The 25021-nt window shown below is 43.3% G+C and overlaps 1 protein-coding gene across 1 annotated transcript in view; it reads left to right on the forward strand.

Annotated features, from left to right (window-relative positions):
- The first annotated feature begins 19782 nt into the window (after positions 1 to 19782).
- The window catches only part of TRIM2 (tripartite motif containing 2), an 85158-nt gene continuing 79919 nt past the window's right edge, over positions 19783 to 25021 (forward strand). The window contains exon 1 of the mRNA XM_069492914.1: positions 19783 to 19838. The gene's annotated coding sequence lies outside the window, so the exon portion shown is untranslated. The remainder of the gene's footprint in view (positions 19839 to 25021) is intronic.

Genomic DNA, 25021 nt, shown 5'->3' on the forward strand with positions numbered 1-25021 from the left:
ACCGGTCTTTGGCGCCTGCTCTCCTCATCTTGGATGACCCATGGGTGCTGAGCGAGACACCTGTCGCAGTGCAGAGGGCGCACATGGGTGGAGGAGGAGCTGTGGTCTCCTTCCGACCCACAAGGTGGGCAGGAGGGGATGGAACATCTCAGCCTGAGCAACATAGCGAGACCCCATCTAGGCAAAAAATTAAAAAATTAATGAGATCGGTGGCATCATGCCTATAGTCCCAGCTACTCAGGAGGCTGAGGCAGGAGGATCGCTTGAGCCCAGGAGTGTGAGGCTGCAGTGTACTACTCTTCAGCCTGGGTGACAGAGCAAGACCCTGTCTCAAAAAAAAAAAAGAAAGAAAAGAAAAGAAAAAGAAACTCCTGCCTCCTGCTGAATGGAAGAATCACCTATGGCAGCCTTGATGGGAGAATTTTGTCCTTTCCTTTCTGGTTAGCCTCATGGTGTGAAGTCCATGAACTCTCAGTCTGTGTTTGATATCAACAAGAGCCTGATAAAGCAAAGAGGCGGGGTTTAATTTTTAGATTAAGCTAAAGGTGAACCATGGGACTTTAATACATCTTGTGCTTTATAAATCGCCCCACCTCTGCAAATCCCCAGAATTTGTATCTGTTATCTAGGTACACCTTGTTTAAAGCCACCGTGCTGTTTGTGGCTCCTGGAGGTATTAAGTTAGAATGCAAAGGTTATTTAAAAGAATTTGACTCAAGGCAACGTGAATGTTTGAGCCTATTTCGTAAAAACACCAGGCAGTTTCTAAGTGAGGCCAAAGTCTCCTTGAGTGGTGCACGAGCCCCAGCAAGAGGGATGAGTTGCCCTGTGAGGCGGTCTCGTTAAGGAATGAAACCTAGGACTCTGCTGGTGAACTATTGACTCTCTCAGGGAGGGCAAAGGCATATGTCATTCACCCTCCAGAGCCCACCGCAGGCTTTACAATTCCGGCTTCAGTGCTTTCTCAGGTTCCCACCTGTAGGACAGTTTAACTGCAACACTCACTGGAGTCAGTGCAGACCTCGTAGGTGAAGGGCTTGGTCCCACCAGCCTGTTCCCACTTCAGATGCCAACCGCAAGCCCCAGGTTATCACCTGTGCATCTGACCCACCAGCCGTAAAACAGAGGTACCCACGACCCCTCTCTCGGTTCAATCATTTCTTAGAGTGGCTCACAGAACTCAGGGAAACACTTTTTATTTACCAATTGTAAAGGATATTCCAAGAGATGCATAGGGCAAGGTATGGAGGAAGAGTCACAGAGCTTTGGGCGCCACCCTCCCAGCACCTCCATGTGTTCAGCTATGTGGAAGCTCTCCAATCTGGGTTCTTTTGGGCATTTAAGAAGACTTCATTACAGAGGCATGCTTGATTAAATCATTGGCAGTTGGTGACTGAGTCAATCTCCAGCCCGTTTCCCTCCCTGGAAGGGGTGGAGTGGGGAGAGCAAGGCTGAAAGTCCCAGCCCTCTAATCACAGGTGGGATTCCCTGGCACCAGCCCCCCTCCTTGCTGCTACACCTGGAGCCCCCAGCCATCTGTCATATCATTAGCATACAAAAGGACACCTTGTCACTTTGTAGAGATTCCAAGGGCTTTAGGAACTGTGTGCCAGCAAACAGGGACAAGATCAAAGATCAAATATGTATTTATCATGAATCACAGTATCACACCATCCTAATGATTCCCACTTCAGGTCACGTACCTGTGTAACTTTGCACAAGTTACTTAACGTCCCTGTGCCCTGGTTCCCTTATCTGTAAAATGAGCCAAATACCAGGAAGTGCCAGCTGGGGGAGGCCTTTGGGGGCTGCCCCTGCCACGCTGGTGGGCCTGTGCCATGTGGGCAGTGGCCCATGTGGGACGACAGAGGCAGCAGCTGGAGAGTACCGGGTTAAGAGCAAGAACTTTGATTCAGACAAATCTGGATTCAAGCCTCACTTTTGCTGTTTAACTAGTGTAATATTGAGCAAGTTTCCTAATCTCCCTTACGCCTCAATTTCCTCGGCTAAATAGTGCGGATGACAATCTAGGTCACTTAACCATTATGAGGCTTAAACGTGGTCATGAGTGAAAGTTCTTTATACAGTGCTCAGTGTGTGGCAAATATTCAGTGACTATTAATTCTTTTGTTATGACTCCACCAGCACCCAATGACAGTCCTAAGTGCTGATCGAGTTCGCCCAGTGTCTCTCTGGTTTATCTGTGACTTCTGGAGAAAGGAAATGGTAAGAGAGTGCAGTGTGGTAGAAAAACCAGCAAGTGGGACAGCAGCAAGCTGGACTTCTGGTCTCCTCTGGGCTCTGGATGAGCATGTCCCTCCAGGCCAGGGTTTTCTGGTCTGTTCATGAGGCTCAAGCATCAAAGTCTATTCGAGCTCCTACTCTGTGATCCTAGATCTGACAGAAATCCCCCTCCCAAGGACTCGTGAACATAAGTTAAACGTGATTTGAAATCACCCTTGAGCACCTGTTGATCACACTTGTCCATGTTGAAGGGTCATCCAAGAATAATAGGTGGGTCTGATGTGCGGTTTGAAAAATACACTTCTTATTTTCAAAGGAGGTATACATTCAAGTTGGTTACTTTATATAAGAAGAAAGTACCCATTTATTTAAAATTTGTGTTTACCTAAAATTTTCATAATAATTTTTATCAAAAGTATAATATTCCATAGATGTGCCAAGACCAGAACACAGTTCAAACAGACCTGAGCTTGAGTCTCAGGTCTCCTGGTTTCCAGTGACTACTAGTGACCTTGAGCAGTCACTTAACCTCTCCAGTTCTTGTTTTCCTCACCTGAAAATGGGAACAATAGTGTCTACCTTACTGGGCTATGTTGAGGATTGAAAGATAGAGCATGTAGTGGACCCCAATAGTGCTTGATGTGGAGTCACCCCTTTTCCCTCCCAGATGGAACACCCCATCCATTCTGATTGAAGTTTCTAGGTGATGCTCCAGAGGGTTCCAAGCAGAGAACACTGAAATGTTCCGAGTTACAGAAGCCTCAGCCTGCAAGGCAAGGTCTGGAGCTGGGATCCCATCTGGGGCAGGAGTGGGCACTGCAAACCATCTCCTCACACAGGATGAAATGTGTCCATTTAGAAGGTCCAGCCTTAATTCCTCCTTCTTGAAGTTTGGCAAGAGTGGAGTCGTTTCTTTGCCAGACCCGTTTTGTGGAAAACCCTGGGAAAAACTAAGGCCCTGCAGCGAAGGATCTAATGCAATGGGATAAAGAAAAGTGGGGGACAGTCCCCCTGATGGTGTGCAAGGAACAGATGGCATGGTGACCCTGGCGCTCCTGAGGCCCTCTCCCTAAGTAGAGCAATGGAACCTCAACTTGGTTTACATTCATAATCCTTTGCGTTTCAAGAGCTTTGTCCACTTAAATTTTTAAACATGGCATATCCACACCACTTCCCACACTTAATTAGTAAGCTATTTTGTGACTAAGGGATACTAAAGGGACCCACCAAAAAAGATGGAATGTGAATAATCAGAAAACTAGGCCAGGTGCCTTGGCTTACTCCTATAATCCCAGCACTCCGGGAGGCCAAGGCAGAAGGATCCTTTGAGGCCAGGAGTTCGAGACCAGCCTGAGAAACATAGCTCAACCCCTGTCTCTACAAAAAATTAAAAAATTAACAGCGTTATGGCACACACCTGTAGTCATAGCTACTCGGGAGGCTGAGGTAAGAGGATTACTTGAGCCCAGGAGTTCCAGCCTTGGTGACAGAGTGAGACTCTGTCTCTAGGAAGAAGGAGGAGAAGGAGGAAGAAGAAGAAGAAGAAGAAGAAGTAGAGGAGGAGGAGTAAAAGAAGGAGGAGAAGGAAACTAAACTGGAATTGCACTCCCTGCGGAGCCCCTGGGAGCTGTTTAGATATGCATCATCTCACCTCAAGCTCACCTGATGGGAATATGATCCCTTATCACACCTCCAGGCCTGCTCAGCTTTTCAAGGGAGCATTTCCTGGTATGTAGGTCTTTAACTACCAGGTGTATTTGCCCACTCTTAATCTGTGGCTTTCTAGCACCATGCTTAACAAGTTGGAACCGAGGGAACAGGGCACTTCACATTTTGCAACTCTTGTGCAAATAGAACTTCAGTGAAATTCCTCCAACTATTGACTCTAGAAACCACAGGGAGCCAGGGGGCTAATTTCTGACTTCACAAACTTCAGACCTGTTTCTCCACACCAGTCTCTGGAATGAACTTGAAAAATGATATCTATCCCTTAAGGAGTGTGTGGGAAGAAGACACTTCAATCCCCAGCTCCCTCAAGCCTCTCTGTAAACCGGGTTGGGCAGTTTTCAGTGTGTGTTCTTGATGTGTTAGGGAGCTAAGTATATCCTGACTGAGATCCCACCGAACACCTTCCAAGGACGGAGTTCTCAGGGGGTGAATTTTTCCCCCTCTGACTTCTCCCACTCTTCCCAGAAGGATAAAATATAGAGTTGAAATTGAACTTTGAAGCTGTAACCTGACCTCAACCATGTACCATAAGATAGTTTCAAATATATAGAGTTTTTCAAGATATTCCTAGTTGCAACATTGGGTGATTTCATTTTAAATACAGAGGCTTCGAGCAAAATGTTGCTGAGGAGTCTCTGCTGCAAAAGTTCTGTGAAATCTGCAAGGCCATCTCCTTCCGTGGGTCCCCAGGTGGGCAATAATTGCATTTCCAGGAATGTCCAGTAGAGCCAAATCCTTTTGATATATCGCTGACACCCAGGTTCCTCCATTGGGCACCAAAGGACAAGAACTAGGGCTCTCAAAATGTGTAATTCTTGATCTGTGCTCATCACAGGATGATTCTTTTTTTTTTTTTGAGAGTATTTTAAACAAGAAAACAGCAGCAATCAGGGATTTCTTAGAAATGTGGCCCCTTTAAATATACCTCGGCAAGGATAGCTATTGTGTTTTCTGGGTACTGTCTGTGCTCTGGGCACACTGAGGGCACAGCATAAATATTAATTAATGCAGGTCCATTACACAAAGAAAATGGAGAAACTCCTGTAAGGCAGCAGTGATCTTAGAAGCTCCAGAAGCCATTTTAGAAGTGTGAGAAGGAAATATAGTGACAAGACCTAAAAAAAAGCAGCTCTCTTCCCACACTCAACACAGGCAATAAACCCAGGGGCGCCATTGTCTGAGCTGTCACTGAGGCGGGAGGGGCAGGGGCTGGGGCGGTGGCAGGCCGCCAGCCTTCCTGGTGGCTGTCCAGGGGTAGGCAGGGAACACAGGCCTTCCGCGGGCCACGCCGACCAGGGTTCCACAGCAGCCATCTGCACACACACCTGGTGGTGTCTCAAGCTTCTAGGTGTGGCTTTTGAGGACAGGGTCCTTGAGGAAGGGGAGCTGCTGGCAGTGAGGGGACCTGAGGTCAGCCAGGACAGGGCTAGGTGGAAGAGGGGCGTGGTGACAGCTGATCCCTCTCCTTTCCAGGAATTGGGGTTCCTGGGTCAGAGAAACATCTCAGTACCCTCCAGATTTTTAAAGCTGGTTTGTGAACCTGCTTCTTGAGAACCAAAACCACGTCCGGCTTGGGGCCAACCCCCCGGTACGAGCTTTGGGAGCGAGGTGAGGGTAACATGGGAACAGCTCCCGGTTCTTTCTTTGGAAGTTGTTATTGCACATCTTTCCTTCCCAAAAGACGTAAATCTCCTTCCCCATTTCCTGTTCCCTTTCCTTTAGTCATTGAAAAACCCAGAGTGAGTAGAGGGTGGAGGGAAAAGAAAAGAGGTGGCTGCGGACTGGAGATTAGGAAAACCATTTGGCTCCTTTCTCTTGCCAGGACATGTCCGTTGCTGTGGGGGGTGTTTCTGTTTGGGGCCCTCCTTTCCCCTTCCCTTCCCTTTATTCTTTAATCAAAGCAGTCTGTTCTGGTGCTGCCTGTGGGAGAACTCCAGTTCCTTCACATGGTGCTCGTGCTCGTAGCATCTGGGCGCAGGCTTGCATCGGTCGTTTCTTCTGTTAATTCGAAGGAGAACTTAGGTTTTGCTCCGTTCGCCTCCTCCTACCAGGGCACGTACTTTCTCAGCCACTGGCTGGGCAGCTTTGTGCACGTGATCTCTCACCAGTGAGTCCCGCTACCAAACGTGAAGTGTAAACGGAGAGACCAACACTGACTAAGTGATAACTGAGAGCCAGGAACTATTCTAAGTGCTTCAGGTATATGAGCCAGTTGACCTGCTGACCTAGGTCTTATTCTTATTCTCCATTTTCAGATGAGGAAACTGAGGCCCAGATGGGCAAGAAAGTTGTCCCAGGCCACACAGCTGGCCAGGGGCAGGCTAGCATCCAGGCTCCAGAGCCTGCATTTTTAATACTCCCCAGGGTGCATTGTATTCTTTTGTATGAATGTATTAATACAAGAGTGTATTTCTTCATTTTCCTATTTCTGGTCATTTAACTTGTTTTAAAATCTTTTCCTATCATAAATAATGCAGCAATGAATGTTTTTGTGATAATAGCTAATAGTCGTTAACTTTTGTTGAATTGCTAATGGTATGATGGACATTGTTTCAAGTTCCTTATAAATCTTAACTAATTTAATTTTTGTAACAACCCTACTATTATTGCCATTTAATAGAAGATGAAACGGAGGCACAGAGCAGTTGGCTACATTTTTTGTCCCAGACTGCACAATTAGGAAGTAGCAGAGCTGGCTCTTAGCCCCAGAGCTGGTGCTCCTGCCATGGTGTCTGGACACACATCTGTGACCACACCTCTGATAGTGCCTCAGGGAAAATTTTTAAAGTGGAACTACTAGAGCGTAAGACATAAACATTTTTAAAGTTCTCGATACATATTTTGAAATTACTTTCCAGGCTGGGCCCCGTGGCTCACGCCTATAATCCTAGCACTCTGGGAGGCCGAGGTGGCAGGATTGCTGAGCTCAGGAGTTCAAGACCAGCCTGAGCAAGAGTGAGACCCCATCTCTATAAAAGAAAAAAAAATTACTTTCCAGTAACACTGGCTGATTATGCTAATTTGTATTCCCATGAGCCCTGTGCAATTGATTAAGGAATCTAAAAGTTAGATAAGCCGCTGGTCAGTGGAGGTGCCCCTCTAAGTCCCTAGACAATGTGTTCGTAAAACCTAACCAGCACGGCCTCCAAGAACCTGCATGATGGTGAGGAGGCTTAGATTTAAAAGATTAAGACGATCAAACACTGTTCTGTTCATTTTTTAAAATTAAGTAGTATTTAAAAGAAACTAGTGTGCTGAAGATAGTATTGTCTGTAAAGTTACTGTTTCTAACACTTTTTTTCTTTTTTTTGAGACTGCATCTCACTCTGTCACCCAGGCTTGAGTGCAATGGTGCCATCCAGCTCACTGCAGCCTCCAACTCCTGGGCTCAAGCAATCCTCTTGCCTCAGCCTCCCAAAGTGCTGGGGTTACAGGCATGAGCCACTCTTCCCAGTCTGTTTGTAACTCTTGATCTTGGAACAAAAGAAATAATAAAGACAATTGTGGAACCAGGGAACTGTTCAACTTAAGGAAACTTTTGTCCAAAGCAGCTTCTCAATGCTCCATATCATTTTTATTATTATGAACAACAACAACAACTAAGGTTTGTATTGCACTTTTAACTGAATACACGGCTCTTTCATGTTTCTTAGAGCAAGCCAGTGCTTCCTGTATTTTCCTGAAGATAAGAAATCCCTGGGAGTGTTGTTAAATCAATAACCATAAATAATCAGGCCTCCCCTTTAGAAATTCTGATTCTATAGGTCTGAGTGGGAGCCCATACATCTGTGTTTTGACAAGCATCCTAGGTGATTTTTATTTTCTGGGAATTTTGGTTAAATACTAGAATACACCACTGAATAGTTACAATAAATTCTCTTTTCAGTGTTAGGCTATTAAAATGAGAATGCTTGCCTTTAATTGGAATCAGGTCTAAAGAGAAAATCTACAAAGATCAGTTATTGCAATAAAAGTAAAATTATATACTAGCCTCACTTAGCATTCTTCACCCACACTAGATACCTAAATGTACATCTCTTATTGTTCTAGAATGTCTGTTATACAGGCAGAGGCAACTTGCAAATCATACTAACAAAAACGGACTTCCAGTGCCCTGCTAGAACCCCTGTCCAGCAGATTTTTCCTAAATCAAAATACTTGGCACATGTCTGGCTAAAGCACCACTTTCTCTTGTTTAGATCCTGACACTGTTGAGACGGAGAACTGATTACTGATATCCTGACATAGCTCCTCCTCCCCTCCACCTACCCGGAATCCCTACAGTGGGAGCCCTTGAGGTTCAAGGACGGCGAGTCTGGGGCACGCTCCTTGGCATCACTATTTGGAGCTGAAAATGCATTTCCCATGGAAACATTGATATTGATATGGTGCCATTTTGCTAGAGTCCAAGTACATTTTTTTTTTGGCATTTTTTTGGGCTGAACTGGGCACTTACTACTATTAATAATATTGTTTCTATGAAAAAATACATGTAGCTCAAAACTATGTTAGGGAGGGGGCATCTGGGGTGTTGGGAATGTCCTGTTTCTTGATCTGGATGGTGTTTACCCTGTCATGGTCCCTTTGTAACAATTCATTGAGCTGTTTCCTTAGGATTTGTGCACTTTTCTGTTTGTAAGTTATATTTATTACAAGTTTATTATTTTTTTAAAATTCCTACATATTGAATACGGACTTTTGGAAGTCAAAGACAGACATTGCAATCTATTATAAAGAATAAGAAAATGACTCAATTGTCATATTTTTCACATGTTGTGTAAAAGGAGATTTCAAAAGAAACACTTCCATGGGTTTTTTTGTTTGTTTTTTCATCTGTAATTTGAGAATTGAACAGACAGTAAGTCACAATAGTCCTAAGAAATACAATTCTAAAAAGTCCTTTGCCTTTTTATAGTGTTTTTTGTTGTTTTATTCAAGTAAGGTTTTGGTTTGAAACTGCAAAAGCCTGACATGTATTAAAAATAGGCAGATTTATGATGAGCAAGATTTTTGGCAAGGAATTGAGAACAAGATAAGACCCTAGAGGGAGTTGTTCTCTTTCTGTCTTGGTTTTCTAGTATGTTCTTTCTTAATATTTGATTTTGAAGGAGTATATGTTTCTGTGATGTGACCTGTAGCCTCTACTGAGTGGGCATCCCCAGAGACTCAGAACATCCTTCCATGGCTAATGGATTAGCCCAAGAAGATCAATATATCATAATTTCAATAAAACATTACAAGAAAGTATACTCTTGCTCTAATGGAAGCCAGGAGCCATTTCCTTGTCAATTTCCCAGTTGTTTTGAAATACGATTTTAGTGCTTATTTGCCTGTGCTGACTCTATATTCAATCTAAAATTAAATTGTTTGTTCCCATTCAGTTTCTTAGTTTCTGAACTCCAGCTGTAATTTTTATCAGTTTTCATTCCTTTCCTGCAGAGGCCTTAAGGGATTGTACAATAAGACAGCAACTTGTGCCTTTTATGACAAGAGAAAAGGAGGCAGGTTTCCCAATTCTTCCTTTAGTTTCTGCTCCAGAAAGGTCTCAAGATGAGTGTCCTAGTCCATTTGTGCTGCTATAATAAAATGCTGAGACTTGGTAATTTATAAATAATGGAAATTTATTTCTTGCAGTTCTGGAGGCTGGGAAGTTCAAGGTCCAGGCACCAGCAGGTTTGGTGTCTTGTGTGGGCTGCTCTCTGCTTCCAAGATGGCACCTTGAATGCTGTGTCCTCATGTGGTGGAAAGGATGTTGGAAGGAATGATGGAAGGGCAACAGGCTAGCTAGTTCCCTTGAGCCCTTTAGTAAAGGCATTAATCCGTAAGAACAGAGCCTCATGACCTAAACACCTACTAAAAGCTCCACCTATTAATACTATCACATTGGCAATTGTTTCAGCATATGAATTTTTGCGGGACACATTCAGACCATAGCAAGGAGATTCTGTGAGTTCTTTGGTTGAATTACTAATGCTCCTTTGTTTAGATTGACTTTCTTCCATTTCTGCCTAACATCTTACCATTACCACATTCAACACAACCAAAATTAAGCTTTGTTTTCCCTTTCAAAGTAGCTCTTTTCTTCTTCTTTTTTTGCTAGTGTTTCTATTAAATGACATAATTTCATCTTTTTAATTTGTAAAACAATTTTGGGTTTCTGCATACTGCATTATGGGAGTCCAGACATAAATTCTTTATGAAGACATAGACTCCTCAAGGAGTATACAAGGTAATGAAGAAGGTGAATTGAATATGCAGATAACCAGACTACCTGGGAGGTTAGAAGTGCTGCCAGACAAATACAAGGTGGGCTGGTCACAGAGACTCATACCTGTAATCCTAGCACTCCGGGTAGGCCAACTTAGGAGGATCACTTGAGCTTAAGAGTTGAGACCAGCCTGAGCAAGAGCAAGACCCCCATCTCTACTAAAAATAGAAAAAATTGGCCAGGCGTGGTGGTGCATACCTCTAGTCCCAGCTACTCAGGAGGCTGAGGCAGGAGGATCGCTTGAGCCCAGGAGTGTGAGGTTGCTGTGAGCTAGGCTGACACCACGGCACTCTAGCCTGGGCAACAGAGCAAGGGAAAGGGGAAGGAAGGAAGGAAGGAAGGAAGGAAGGAGGGAGGGAGGGAGGGAAGGAAGGGAGGGGAATGAGAGAAAGGAAGGAAGGAAGGAAGGAAGGAAGGAGGGAGAAAAGAGAAGAGAGAAAAGAGAAGAGAAGAGAAGAGAAGAGAAGAGAAGAGAAGAGAAGAGAAGAGAAGAGAAGAGAAGAGAAATACAAGGTGTATGGGACTCAGAGGAAGAGATTGTTCTCATCCAAGGGCTGCCAGTTGAGCTTCATAATCAGGGATGGGCAGGATTTGGACTAGGGAAGGTGAGAACAGACACCACAAAGGCAAGAAAGTGCAGGTTAGTGGAAACTGAGTGAGTCAGCTGGAGAATACTGTGCAGTTTAATCCTCTGACATAGGAAGAGGTTAGGTTCTAAAATCAGCACTTAAAAAGAGAGTCACAGTGGCTGGTCCAGAGGTACTGAGTTATCACTCAATTGATTGTTCATGATCAGTTACAGATGGAAATCCTTGTTATACTCTTTTCCCCCTTCTCACTACTGCACTTGACTAATCTTAAAAAAAAAAGAGAGAGAGAAAGAGTCACAGTGACTCAATGACCCTTGACAATCTGGACATACTGTCTTTTAATAATTCTTGTACCACCAAGCTTTTCCTCCAGTGTTGCAATAAGTCATCTTTGAGCACCAGATGAAGCAGCTAGCTGTGCTTAGGGGCCATGTTGTGGGAGGGGGTGGGAGATAATAAGAATAAGAATGCATTTTTACACTTTGGGAGGCCAAGGTGGGAGGATTGCTTGAGGTCAGGAGTTCAAGACCAGCCTGAGCAAGAGTGAGACCCCATCTCTACAAAAAACAGAAAAATTAGCTGGGCATGGTGGAACATGCATGTAGTCCCAGCTACTCAGGAGGCTGAGGCAGGAGGATAGCTTGAGTCCAGGAGTATGAGGTTGCTGTGAGCTATGGTGATGCCACTGCACTCTAGCTGGGTGACAGAGGGAGACCCTGTGTCAAAAAAAAAAAAAAAAAAGAATACATTTTTAAAACATAAGCTCACACTTACCATGGCGGGATGCTTTCAGGATGATAGCCACGGAAGAATCAAGATTGAGATAATTGAAGATTCTCTGCAGGTTCCGCACCCCCCCCCCCAAAATACACAAAGAATACGAACAGACAACTTAAAGGAAATACTAATGGTTAATGATCATATGTAAAATTTTCCACATCATTAATGATCCTATAAATCTAAAGTTTAGAAATGAGTTACTATTTTCTGCTTATCAAATGAGCAAACATTTAAAATCATACTGCTCGTCAGTGTGTGTATCTCAATCTCATACATTGCTGATGGGAATGTAAATTGGTACAATCTTTCTAGGAAGCATTATGCAAAGTTTTACTCTCTTAAAAGCCCTAGAAATGGACCAGGAGCAGTGGCTCATGCCTGTAATCCTAGCACTCTGGGAGGCCAAGGTGGGAGGATCGCTTGAGGTCAGGAGTTTGAGACCATCCTGAGCAAGAGTGAGACCTGTCTCACTAAAAATAGAAAGAAATTATCTGGACAACTAAAAATATATATAGAAAAAATTAGCCAGGCTTGGTGGCACATGCCTGTAGTCCCAGCTACTCAGGAGACTGAAGCAGGAGGATCGCTTGAGCCCAGGAGTCTGAGGTTGCTGTGAGCTAGGCTGATGCCACTGCACTCTAGCCTGGGCAAAGAGCGAGACTCTGTCTCAAAAGAAAAGCCCTAGAAATGTTAATACACCTGGACTTGTTAATTCCACTTAACAGGAATCTATTCTTAGAATATAGAAATGTGGACAAATATTTGTATTTAGCAATTTCATTAAAGTTTTATTTGCAATAATTGGAAATTTAGAAACAATCTAAATGTGAACACTACGGAAATTGATTGCATAAATGATATATCAATGAATGGAATCTTCTTCAACTATTTAAACATGTGTTTTCAAATAATTTTACTGACATAAAATGTTTATGATGATATTTTTTAAAAGCAGGCTTCAAAATTATGTATATAGTAAAAATATGCACAAGAAAAAATAGAGATTATAAATGGTAATGTCATTTATTCATTTATTCAATTGTAAAAATTTATTAAGCAAATTGTATATCTGGCAGTGTATTTATCTATAGGGAGTGGGTCTATAGATAATTTCTATTTTATTCTTTATATTTTTCTGAGTTTTCCAAATTTTCTAGAGTATTTGATTGCTTTTCTTCTAAAAAATACCTTTTAATAAATTCTTTCCATTCTTTAGGGCCCAAGTCAAGTCCACCCCTTCCATAAAGTCTTTCCTGGAGTTTAGAAAGTGATGTCTCACTTTTCTGAGACTCTTTCAGATGGATCTGATCATATTATATATGGCCTTGAGTTGTAGCCACTCGTACATACGACTTTCTTCCCAACTGTTTAGGGAGCTACTGGAGAGCTAGGATTGTGGTGTAGAGGTCCTAAATTTCTAAGTAAAAGCCTAGTTCTCCTTCACTACCTTTTTCATGAAGGCTTTCCTACTACTCAAAAAAAAAAAAGGGGGGGTGATTTCTTCTTTCTTTGAATTCTCAAAACAATTTTTATGTCTCTTTTATGGAGAGTAAGGCACCCTCCTTTGCTTTGGATTGTAGGTGACTGTACTTGTCTTGATCTCCCCATTCTGCTTTGGAATATAGTTAATCGTGTTTGTTTGTGTTAACCCTAGCCCCATTAGTCATACGACTCCTTATTATATGAAACAAATGTTGGTCCTGTTTGTGCCCAGGGTGGTGTCTTACATAAAGTGTGTGCTTAGTAAACAGAGGTTGAATTGATGACAAAATGAACACAGGCTCTTTCAGCTATTTCAAACGGGTATCTTTCAGTTAGTCCAGAATCCAAAGTCACAGATTGCTAGACACGTACAGGAGGGAGTAAGTGGGATTAAAAGCAGCCTACAAAGAATAAGCAGACCCAAGTCCCTGCACAGTGCCAGTCATGGCGCCTGATCCACCAGAAAAGTCTCCCAGGAAATGAATTCACCTTGGGCTTACCATGCCCCAAATAATACTATTTAGCTCCTCTCTGGGTCCTGAGAACTTTATGAGGTCCTAGCTTCTTTCACCATTTCACAAATTCCTAAAAAGTAATCTCCAAAAGAATTCCACCCTTCTGGTCATAAATTGAACACCATAGATTTGCCCTGACACCCAATTTCAGGCCTTCATCCTCCAAATGTGGCCACTGAGAGAAAAGTTTAAAATCAAGGACTGCATAAATATTATTTTAGAATGAAAAATTCAGTTAGAACACAAGATTCAATTCCATTTAAAATGCATTTACTGTGCTCCAGATTTTTGCAAAGCTTTGTCTTGGGCGCTGAGGATGATCCAAAGATTACATAGGACATTAATCTCATTGATCTCTGATAGGATCCCACGTGAACACGGCAACAGCAGAAAGGGAGGAGCAGAGTGGGAGGAGTCTGGAGATGGGGAGGGCATCGCATGGGGACTGCCAGGGTTCTGGGCCAGAACAGAAGTGGGAAATAAATGGAAAGACCACTGGTAGCTATTGTTGGGGCTCAGAAAACAGTACCCCAAAACCAAGGCCTCAAAAGCAAAAGGTTTTCTCTGACCTCTGCCTGCCCATCACTCAGTCCCATTCTCCCCCGAGGCTAGCCACAGAAACTAGAATCCCTCTTCCCCAAGGTGGCTCATAGAAACCAGAACCCCTCTCCCCAAAGCCCAGCCATAAAACCTAAAAATATTCTGTGTAAAAACTGGCCACGAAGAAATCATCTGACCTACCTTGTCATAAGACCCCCATTCTGGAGAGGGTCCTGCCCTACACCCAGAAGAAAGGAATGCAGCTCAGAGAGGCCGAGAAGAATCTGGACAGACAGGCCTTGCTGGATTTCCCCACTCAGTCTATTAGCATTAGATCATGCCCGTTTCATCTAGTCATATTTCCACATGGCTGTTCACACTTTGTTGAACCTAAGCATTAAAGCAGACAATTTCCTCTGCATCTTTGCGTCTTCTTTCTGTAGGCTCCCATGTCTGCACATAAAATAAATTTGTGTGCCTTTTCTCCTGTTAACCAATATGCCTCATGTCAGTGATTTTCATCAAATTTTCAGGGGGCCAAGGGCCTTGGCTCCCACACTATGCTCATAATTGTGTTAGTGGTGGCTATTCATGCTTTGGGTGGGATTCAGGTAGAATGGGAAAAGCTTTAGGAAAAGATAAAATTCAATTAAAGTTTTAGGCAATATGGGATAGAAGATATGAGACAGGTTGTTATAGGAAAAAAATATGAAAGAATGGTATTTAACAGAACCCAGTGCATCTGTCAGTGTTCTTAGTTATTGACAACAGAAATTACTCAAATTAGTTTAGCATAAAAGGAATTTATTAAAGAATATCAAGACACCATCGAGAAAGTGTCTTGATGAGAGAAAATATTTTCAAATGAAATATTTGATAAGGGACTTATACCAGAAGATGAGAATTTAATAATAAAAGACAAATTTAAAAAGACACTGTAAAAGTGGGCAAAGAATGTTGGTTGCACAACTGTGTTAATGTACTTAACACCTTTGAACTGTACACTTAAAATTGGCCAAAATGATAAATTTTATGTTTTGTATATTTAACTACAATTTTAAAAATAAATTTTTAAAAATGGGCAAAGAATTTCAATAGGTATTTCTACAAAGAAGATACACAAACTGTCAATAAACACATGAAAAGTTATTTAACATCATTTGTCATTAGGAAAATGCAGAAAGCAAAACCACAATAAAATACCACTTCACACCCACCAAGAAATTGAAACCCTCATATATTGCTTCTAGCAGTGTAAAATGACTAACTGCTTTGGAAAACAGTCTGGCAGTTCCTCAAAATGTTAAACATAGAATTATTGGATGATCCAGTAATTCTACTCCTAGGGATTTCCCCAAGGGAAATGAAAATATATGTCCACTCAAAACTTGCCTACAAATGTTCATAGCAGCATTATTCGTACTAGCCAAAAATTGGAAACAACCCAAATGTTCATCAAGTGACAAACAGATAAACAAAATGTGGAATATTCATACAATGTAATATTATTTGGCAACAAAAAGTAATGAAGTACTGATACATGCTTGGATACATGACACATGGATAAACTTTGAAAAAATTTTTGCTAAGCGGAAGAATCCAGACACAAAAAGCCACACTTACTATATGATTTCATGTATATGAAATGTCCAGGATAGGCAAATCCATAGAGACAGAAAGTAGATTCTTGGTTGTCAGGAGCCGGGGGGAAGGGAGAATGGGGAATGACTAGTGTGTACCAGGCTTCTTTTTGGAGGATGAAAATGTTCTGGAATTAGATAGTGGTAGTGGTTGGACAATCTTGTGAATATACTAAAAACCACTGTACACTTTAAGTGGATAAATTTTATAGTATGTGAACTATATTTTAATAAAACTGTTATTAAAAAAATAATATGAAGTAGCTCAGAAAATCTCCCAGATACAGAGTCAGGCTTGTAGACTACACAGCTGAGAACAACACTTAAATTATACTTCCAGATGGTTCCAGAATGAGCTCTAGTACTGCTCCTCTGGGAGAGACACCATGGACACTCCGTACAGGATGTTAGTGGAGTGTCCTCTAGGACCCTGTGGCTCATAGCTCTGTACCAAGCTCTATTACCTTGCAGAACGTGGCTTCCCTAGAGTCGGTTTTCTTATGCTGTTTATCATCCAAACTGAATCTAGGGCCTATTCCATCCATTTGCTAGAGCTTAGGTAACATTTCCAAGCCTTATTTGCAAGGGAGGCTGAGAAACTTCAGGTTCACGTATAGGAGGCTGAACTCAAATGTGGCAAATGTCCATTATACCCCATTCCCTCAGTAAGTTTGCCTGGACAAGGGTTTTAAAGTCATAGAATGTTGGAGCTAAACAGGCCCTTTGAAGTCTGTCTACTGTCTGTCCATTTGGCCCAGTGACTGTCAGATTGCCAAAGGCTGTGGGCAATTCCTAGTTTCATTTTATCTGAACTTTTTAAGCATTTGGCAATGTTAATCACTCCTTCCTTTTTTTTTTTTAATTAAAAAAATGGATCTTTTTTATACTTGATCCAAATAGGATCTTTATAATATTATGCATGGAAATGGTATCAGTGAACACTATTTATTTATTTATTTAGAGATAGGGTCTTGCTCTGTCACCCAGCCTAGAGTGCAATGGTGCAATCATAGTTCACTGGAGCTTCGAATTCCTGGGCTTAGGCAAGCCTCCTGCCTCAGCCTCCCGAGTAGCTGGGACTACAAGTATGCACCACTACGCCTGGCTAATTTTTAATTTTTTTTGTAGAGATGGGGTCTCGGTATGTTGCCCAGGCTGGTGTTGAATTCTTGGCCTCAAGCCATCCTCCCATCTTGGCCTTCCAAAGTGCTGGGATTATGGTCATGATACTGAGCTGGGCCAATCACTCTTTTGTTAAACATTTATTTTCCCTGTTTGTGGGTCTTTCCTCTTGTACTTTTCTAATCATTTTTCTCTCAGTTTCCATCCAGAGCTGCTCTCTTTGCCAACTTAAAGCTGGTGTTTCTCCTCACCTCCACCCTCACTTCTGCTCTTATAATTCAGTTCACATTGTGTGAATGTTATGGGTTGAATTATGTCTCTCCTTCCCCCCGATTCATATGTTGAACTCCCAATTCCCAGTACCTCAGACTGAAACAGGGTAATTTCCAAATATGAGATAGAAAGTGGGCCAGATGTAGTTAGTTAAGAAGAGGTCACACTGGAGTAGGGTGGGCCCTAATCCAATAGGACTGGTGGAAAGGGGAAATTTGGACACAGACACACACATAGGGAGAACACCATGTGGAGATTAGAATTAGCTGCTGCAAGCCAAGAAAATACTGGAAGTTGGAAGAGATACCTGGAACAGATCCTCTTCTGTGGCCTTCAGAGGGAGCCTGGCCCTCCCAACGCTCTGATCTCAGACTCCTAACCTCCAAGACTGTGAGGCAAGAAATTTCTGTTGTTTAAGCCACTCAGTTTGAGGTACTTTGTACAAGTGTATTGCTTCGCCTTAAGGCCCAAAATACCTTACAGATCCAGGTGGCTGTCTTGTCTGCTGGGACATTTGCATTTGTATATCCCATAGAAGCCACAAACTGTCTACCGAAAAGGAAGAAGCTGAGGCAAAATTAATATAACTAGAGGCTTTACTTGGGCCAAGCTCCAGGATTGCAACCTGGGAGCTTAGAGTCAAGTTGCCCCGAAAGTGCACTTCGATTAGCATCTGTTACAGTTACAAATAGGTTTTTAAAGGGAAAGAAGGGTCAGTTTCTAAGTTGTTTACCAAAAATTTACATTAAAATGACATAAATTGTTGATTAGCTTTAACTTGTTCTTTGCATCACAAATTCCAGGAAAATGAAGACAATGGGTGTGGCAGCTAGTCAAGGAACTAAATAACTTTAAATAATTGCCCCCAGGCATGGAGGGCGTGACTGAAGTCCCTACTCTGTCTCTCTGGACCTAATAAATTTTGCATACCTCACATAGCTCAGGCTGCTGTGAGCTATTTTTCTTTTCTCAAAACTCAACTTGGCTGAATTCAACTCATTGTTTCTCTGGCTAGTACTTGCTTCTCCCCTTTGGTTTTTCTCTCTTGGCGAATGGCACCCTGTCCACCTACCGTGTTGCCCAAGTCAGAAACCTGGGTGATAGCCTACAACTCCGCTCCCCTCCCCGGTTTCAGGCATCTAATCCTAAAGGTTTTCCATCTCTCTTATCTTCGGAATCTTTCCTTCCATCCCTGCCTGACCTCCACTCCTTTCGTATGCCTTCCACAATAATCTTGCTGAAATGCAAGTCTAATCAAGTCACTTCCCACTTAAAATCCTTCAAAGGGTCCCGATAGCTTCCAGACAAAGGTCAAATCCCCCGTTTCGCAGGCAAACGCCTCATCATCTGACTCTTTCCCACCCTGAAGAACCAATAACCACATCTCTCACCTGCGCTCCTGCTTCCTGCAGCCGAGCACAAGTTGGGCTCTTCCCCCTGCATCTGTCATCACACGATGCCTGCTCAGTCCTCGAAACTCAAATGCAGCCTCCTCTGGGAGGCCCTCCCTAATTTCCGGCGTGATTTAAACCCTGCCTCAATGTTCCTGTAACGTCTGGGCATCCATTTCTACCACAGTAACTGTACACTGTTCTGAAACTGTAGGTCTCCCCCACGCTCCCCAGCCTAGACTGTAAAGCACTTTAGAGGAGAGACTTGGTGCTTTCTCCAACTTTCTATTCTCAGCCCAGCGCCTAGCGCCTGGGGAGCACTCATACGGTGGAAGGAAAGAAGGAAAAGAGGAAGGGAGGAAGGAAGGGAGGGAGACTCCCTACCCCAACTTATTTTACAGAGTAAAAAATAAGACCTAGAAGGGCAGGAATATCACTTTCAGTGCTGATTGTATCCTAGTTGACTCATTTGTTAAAATTTACTTAAAGGAAACGCAGAGATTTTTTTCCCCTTTCATATTCAGGAGCTGTGCTCGCTTTCAATAAGGAACTGTCCCATAATGGAGGCTGGCCCTTTTCAGCTCTCTGAGCCTCAACCAACTGAAGTCACTTCCCCTGAAGTGTGTGTATTCGTGTTTACGGGACTGAGGAGGAGGACGCGTTTTCAGGAGTGCACATGAAAGCGAGCCAACCCCCTGTCCTGCCCCCCGTGCTGCGATTGGCCCGTCCTGGAGGTTGGCGGCGAGAGCCTTTAGTCATCGCGCCGGGAAACCTTTCTGGAATTGGGCACCGGCGTGCCCGTCTGCTTTCACGCTGTTGGTGCGGGGATTAGCCGCCGCGCGGGGCTGGGAATGCCGAGGGCCCGGCGACATATAATCCAGGATTTGCCTCTGCTTCTCGGCTTATGGAAAACACATGTCTCCCCGCTCTGGGACTGAGCACGCAATGGAAATGACCAAGCGGGGAGCCTTTTGGAACCTACACCGAGCGCAGGCCCTTCGGATCCCAGCCAGGAGGCAGACTTTCCCCCTCTCGTCTGTCCTTACTACTTGAGCCGATCGCTCAGCCGGCGCCCGTGCATTCGGCAGTTTCCCCTGCAGATAACGTCTGGCTGCGGGGGCGGAAGCAGGAGGCGGACAGGCGCGGCGCGGAGGCCCGGGTCGCCCGCCCGCTGCCCGATGTCGTGAGCCCGCGGTCGCGGCCCTGGCTGGGGGGCGGCGAGGCCGGGCGCGCGCGTGCCGGGCGACGCAGGGCGCCGAGTCGCAGTAAGTCGTGGCCGGGGCTGCGGCGCGGGGGCTGCGCACCTGGAACCCTCCTCTCTGGCCAGGTCGGGCGGACCGAGGTGTGCGGGAGGCCTGCCCGGAGCCCGCTTCCGGCTCCCGCGGCGGGGTGGAAGCCGGCCCGGGCCGCGCGGGCGGAGCTGGCGGCGGCTGCGGCGGCTTGCGGCGCCCCCGGGCCCGGCCAGCGGGGTCCCCCGGCGACTCGCGGACACGCGGAAAGCTTCGGGAGGAAAGCGCTCTTGCAGTCATTTTGCACTCAGGACAGAAAGATACTCGGCGATCTTAAAGCAGTAGATGTAATCACTTGGAAAAGATGGGCTTCCTCCTCTTTTTCTTTTTCCTTTTCCTTTTCTTTACTTTTTTAATTTGGTCGTTTTCCTAAAACCAACTACTTGTTAGCCTTACCTCTTGTCCTCTACACAAGTACATACTACGGTTCTGGCTTATTAGAGGAGGGAGACGTTGATTTTTGAGGGTTTGCAGGGCTCTTTTTTGATTGATGTGTTTATTCTGGAAATACTTGCCCGGTGTGGAAAACGCATGCTGCTGACTTCAAAAGGCTGTGGGTGGGTGGAAGGTTTGTCTCACTAAATGCCTGTTAGATCCAAAGAATTCTACGACTCCCACATTCATTCCCACCTGTAATCCAACCCCATAGAGCAACTGATTTCTTCTTCTGTGCTCCTTCAGCCTCTCTCCCACCCCTACTCCAACGCTTCCCCCCCCCCCAACCCCAGGAAATCACCAGCTTTAATTTCTGGCACCGAGACAGCTTTAGATTCAAACACTTTTTAAATAGTTAATTTTAGAGCACTTAGGATTCCAGACATTCAAAGATTAGGTTAGCCCCTAAGGTATGAGGGGTTGTTCTTGGAGCGGTATGCACATCTCTGTCTTTTTTAATTGAGCAAGTTTTAGCCTATTTTCTTCTAAAAATAGAGATTAAATTTTACATCAGCATTTTTGGCATGTAGTTTCAGGATTGCTGCACGATAAATTGTGTTCAGGGTTCCTTTACCAGGGAGTGGGAGGAGGTGTTGTGCGCAGTCTGCTGTCTCCTAGCGCTACTTGACCTTTCCTCTCAGATTTCCACTTGATTTCATCCTTGGCAGAGCTTGTACCTGCCCTTCAGCTCAAAGAAACAAAAGAGCAGGGGTGATTCAGAATGTCAACCTTAACCAAAGACGTAAAGTATTTGGTTAAATTCTTTATGATGCACCTTACATTTCCTTCGCCTTCAACCTTAGGTTCGTAAAACAATTAAGGAGCAATTAAGAAAAAGAAAAAAAAAAAAAAAAACACCACTCCACCTTCCTCCTGCCTTAGGGTAAATTTGGATTTGGTTGATGTGGGCAGGACTGTCTACACTGCCCAGGTGAGGTAATCTGGTCATGTTCTGGCTGGATACCAAACAGTTAACACTAGATCTCACTTGCCCTCATATTAACACATTATTTTCCTAGGAGCCTCCCTTTTTCTTTGTACCCTTTTTGATATGATCCCATTTGGGTACCTACTAGGGCGCTATTTCCAATGGTGGAATCTAGGATACCATCACTGCCAAGGCTTGTTTAGATAATTGTTCCTTATCAGTATTCTCTGAGAACATTTTTCCAATTCCTGCCTTTATTTTCCTGGAAAATTCTATGTCTATTAAATCCCCCATTGGAAATTCCATTGTATCTGTCAAAAATAAATGTGGCATCTACATCTTAAATTATTTTTCTTGTATCATCATCATTTTAGTGCTGACCTGCATGGCTTTCTGATTGGTCAGCTTGTTATCTCTACTTCGTATTGCAGTACAAATGGTGGGAAATTCTTATTAGACACTAAGTATAAATGGGTTAGAGAGTCTCTCTGAGAATTAACATCATATGGTTTGACCCTTTCTTTGGTCTTCCCTTGGATTGAATTCTATTCTTTGAATTTCTGTCTATTGACTACTCTAAAAGAGGCTAGATGTTACTTTATGGGTCAGGAGTGATCTGTTTATTTAGCCTTTCCCAAGCAGCAGTAACTCACCACCTCTCCAAGTACTGCTTGGTGAGAATTTGGCCTATTCAATGGGGACAACCCAACTAGGTCATGTAGTAATGCCCAAGGAAAATTTGAAAATGATATCCTGAAATCCTGGGGAGATAGCATTGTTAGAACGTTCTCCTTCTCTCACCACCCCACTAAAAATGACACTGCTTGGTTTACACCGAATCCATCTTGTATTATAAATTCCCGAAACACAACTTTAGCCTGACTTGTACAGATGCTAAAAGTTTATGCTGACACGTACTGATGAGATGCTTTTAATGCTGTTGCTAATGATCAAGACAGGAACAATGACGGTTTTCCTTTTGGGTTTCCTGAGAAAAAATCTTCCAGGATGTCTGTTTGACAGGCCTTTCTAAGAATGTTATCTTTAAAAGCCTTGAGGCAAAGGCTGAGGTACTCTGTCACCAGCATTATTTCTTATACTCTTATGTATTAGAACTTAATACTGACCTGCTAATTGGCAGGTCTGAAAAAGTCCCTGCAAGTCATCTGTGAGTTTATTATTTTCTCTGGAAGAAAATAAGCCTCTTGATACGGATAGTATTTGGACTAAGAGTTCAAAGAATTGGCAGGTACAACTTTTGAGATAAAAAGTAGAGAGGAAATTAAGGGGATTAAATCTCATGACACTGAGCCACTGTTTACTAAGCCATTTAGCTTTTATGTCATTTTTGAGAGTTTTGTGGATATTCAATCTCAGAAACTAAGCTTTTTTTTTTTTTGGTATTTTGTCTTACTAATACTGGTTTCTTACTGTGTAAAACTGGTATTTTTGCACATCCTGCCTTTGAATCTAATCTGAATCCTTGAACAGAAATATCCTTTCCCTAGGATTTTCAATATTCTCCTTTTTCATAACTTATTGTATGTATAGATGATATTTGTTTATGGAGAAGGGCTGGGGCTGGCCAGCAAGGTTAGAACATGTTCTTGAGTCTAACAAAACCACCATTATTTATCAGCATCGTTATTAACTTATGACAGTTTAGAAGTGCTCACATAGAAGCTGTGGATACAGGTTTTGCTTTCACCTTTACTGCAGTAAAATGAATCATCCTAAGACAGGCCGACTTCTGGAACCAGAAACCGGAGCAATTTGTAGAAATATGCTGGAAGCAACTGGGGTTCCGGGAGGTGATTAGCCTTTTAAATCACCATCTCCTCAGCATAAATGGTTTTCAGGTTGCAGAATGTCTGCTGTTTGAGGGATGCCTTTTTTAGCTTAAATGTAGTCTTTGATTTAACCTAAAATACCAAGAGAGGCATGAAGTGTTGTTGACCTGCTTATCTCCCATTAGGTTCAGGACTAGCATTTTAGGACTTTCATTGTTGACCTTCAGGGGTGATGACTTTGAGGACCAGGAAGCAAAGAAAATGGAAAGTCTCTCAGATTATGAGTCCTGAAAAGAGAGATCTAATATAAGACCAAAAGTGTGAACAATTAGAGCAAGTTTTTTTTAGATTATTCTACCTAATCAAGTGGAAGGAAGGAAAGACGTTTTTCAAGCCCATATTCCAGTCTGCCAGCCAACAAGGATTTATTGAGTAAATATTATGTTTTGAGCCCTTTGTTTTATGACCTGTAAAGTACAATAGGGTAACAGCGGGTGCATAAGCCCTGAAGGAACTTTCAAGCCTTGGGGATGCCTTTAGACATTAGTGAGCATTCTTCTCCTATCTGTTTACCTGTTTCCCCAAAAGTCGAGGGCTGGGTAGGACCCCCTTCAGTGATTCACCTACAAACACTTTCTGAGAGAATCAAGATGACCCCATGACCTGAGATTTGCTTCCTTTGGCAGTGAAAGGTGTGTTCTTGGCTCTCAATATGACCTGGGTGAAGTGGCATTTGCTACTTATCCCCAAGACTCCTATTTGGTACAGGGCTCTCTATTCCTGTAATGTTCGTTTCCTAGTTCCCAGGCAGTTCAACAGTGGCCCTGGGCAGCACCAGAACAACCCATAATAGGAACATTGCTGGAGGATAAATGATAGATATCCTGAGCTTTGCCTTAATTAAGAGGATGAGATCAGGTCGACTCTTTAATCATGAAAATAGCCTCTCAGACTAAATAAACACAGAACTGTCTGTTTTGCTAACTACATGCAATTTATTTAAATTAGTGTTTCACATTCAACAATGGTTTCAAAGGTATATTATAAAACCACCAAATAGAGTGAGTTTTCTGGGCCTTTGATTAAGGATAAAAAAGGCATAGTGCATTGAATGGGATTTGCATCTTGTTAGCGTGTGAGCCATACACTTGACTACTGGACACAATGGAGGGTGCACGTCTATCTTTTTAGCTGGGCAGTCTGCCTTAGTTATGATTCTGCTGGGAATTAAAATCTTGAATTTGAAGCGTAGGTTGGGGGAGGGAAAGGGCAGGAACTTGCAGGATACTCAAAAGAAGGGAAGCTTGGGATCAGGTCTGATCCCTCTCCCTTTTTCTTAGTAATTCAAGATTACAGTACAATTTGACTTAGCAGCAGCAAAGGCTACCTCGGTGTGTAGTAATCTCAGTATTGGGTGAATTATCTCCTTGCATATTTGGGGCAGCTGGCTCTCTTTTATTGTTCAGTATTATGTCCAGGGCTTCCTCCAGTTGCTCCATACATGGATTCTGCTTATGGAAAGCAAAATAATTACCATGGTAGTCAAAGAAAGAGATTATAAAAGTGTACCTCTTATGCAGTGTAAACATATATTTTGGATACTCCTTTATCTAGTATGGCTAATGAGAAGTCACCCACAGAAAGTGGATAAAAGGGTACCCAAAAGGGCTGAAAGCCATGGCATCAGCTACTCTCTATCCTTAAACCTTGACACCCATGTCAATCATGGATGCTCCATCTGACACCCCCCTTTTTCTCCTAAGTCTGAATCACCCTTACCGCCCCATTGTCTTCATGACTCAAATCCTAGCCATATACTTGATATTTCCTAAGATCTCTAGAACACAGGTCCTCAGCCACTTGACCTCACATGTCAATGGCTGAGATGAGCAGTGCTCCAGGGAGAAAAACTAAATGTGGCTGGCTAAAACACGACACTCAATCTGTACAGTTTCATAAAGGGTATTCTGCATGTCAGCATCTTGATAGCTGCAGAAAACAAATAA

This window comes from Eulemur rufifrons, chromosome 18 (assembly GCF_041146395.1).
Source record: "Eulemur rufifrons isolate Redbay chromosome 18, OSU_ERuf_1, whole genome shotgun sequence".
In the NCBI taxonomy this organism is placed as follows: Eukaryota; Metazoa; Chordata; class Mammalia; order Primates; family Lemuridae; genus Eulemur; species Eulemur rufifrons.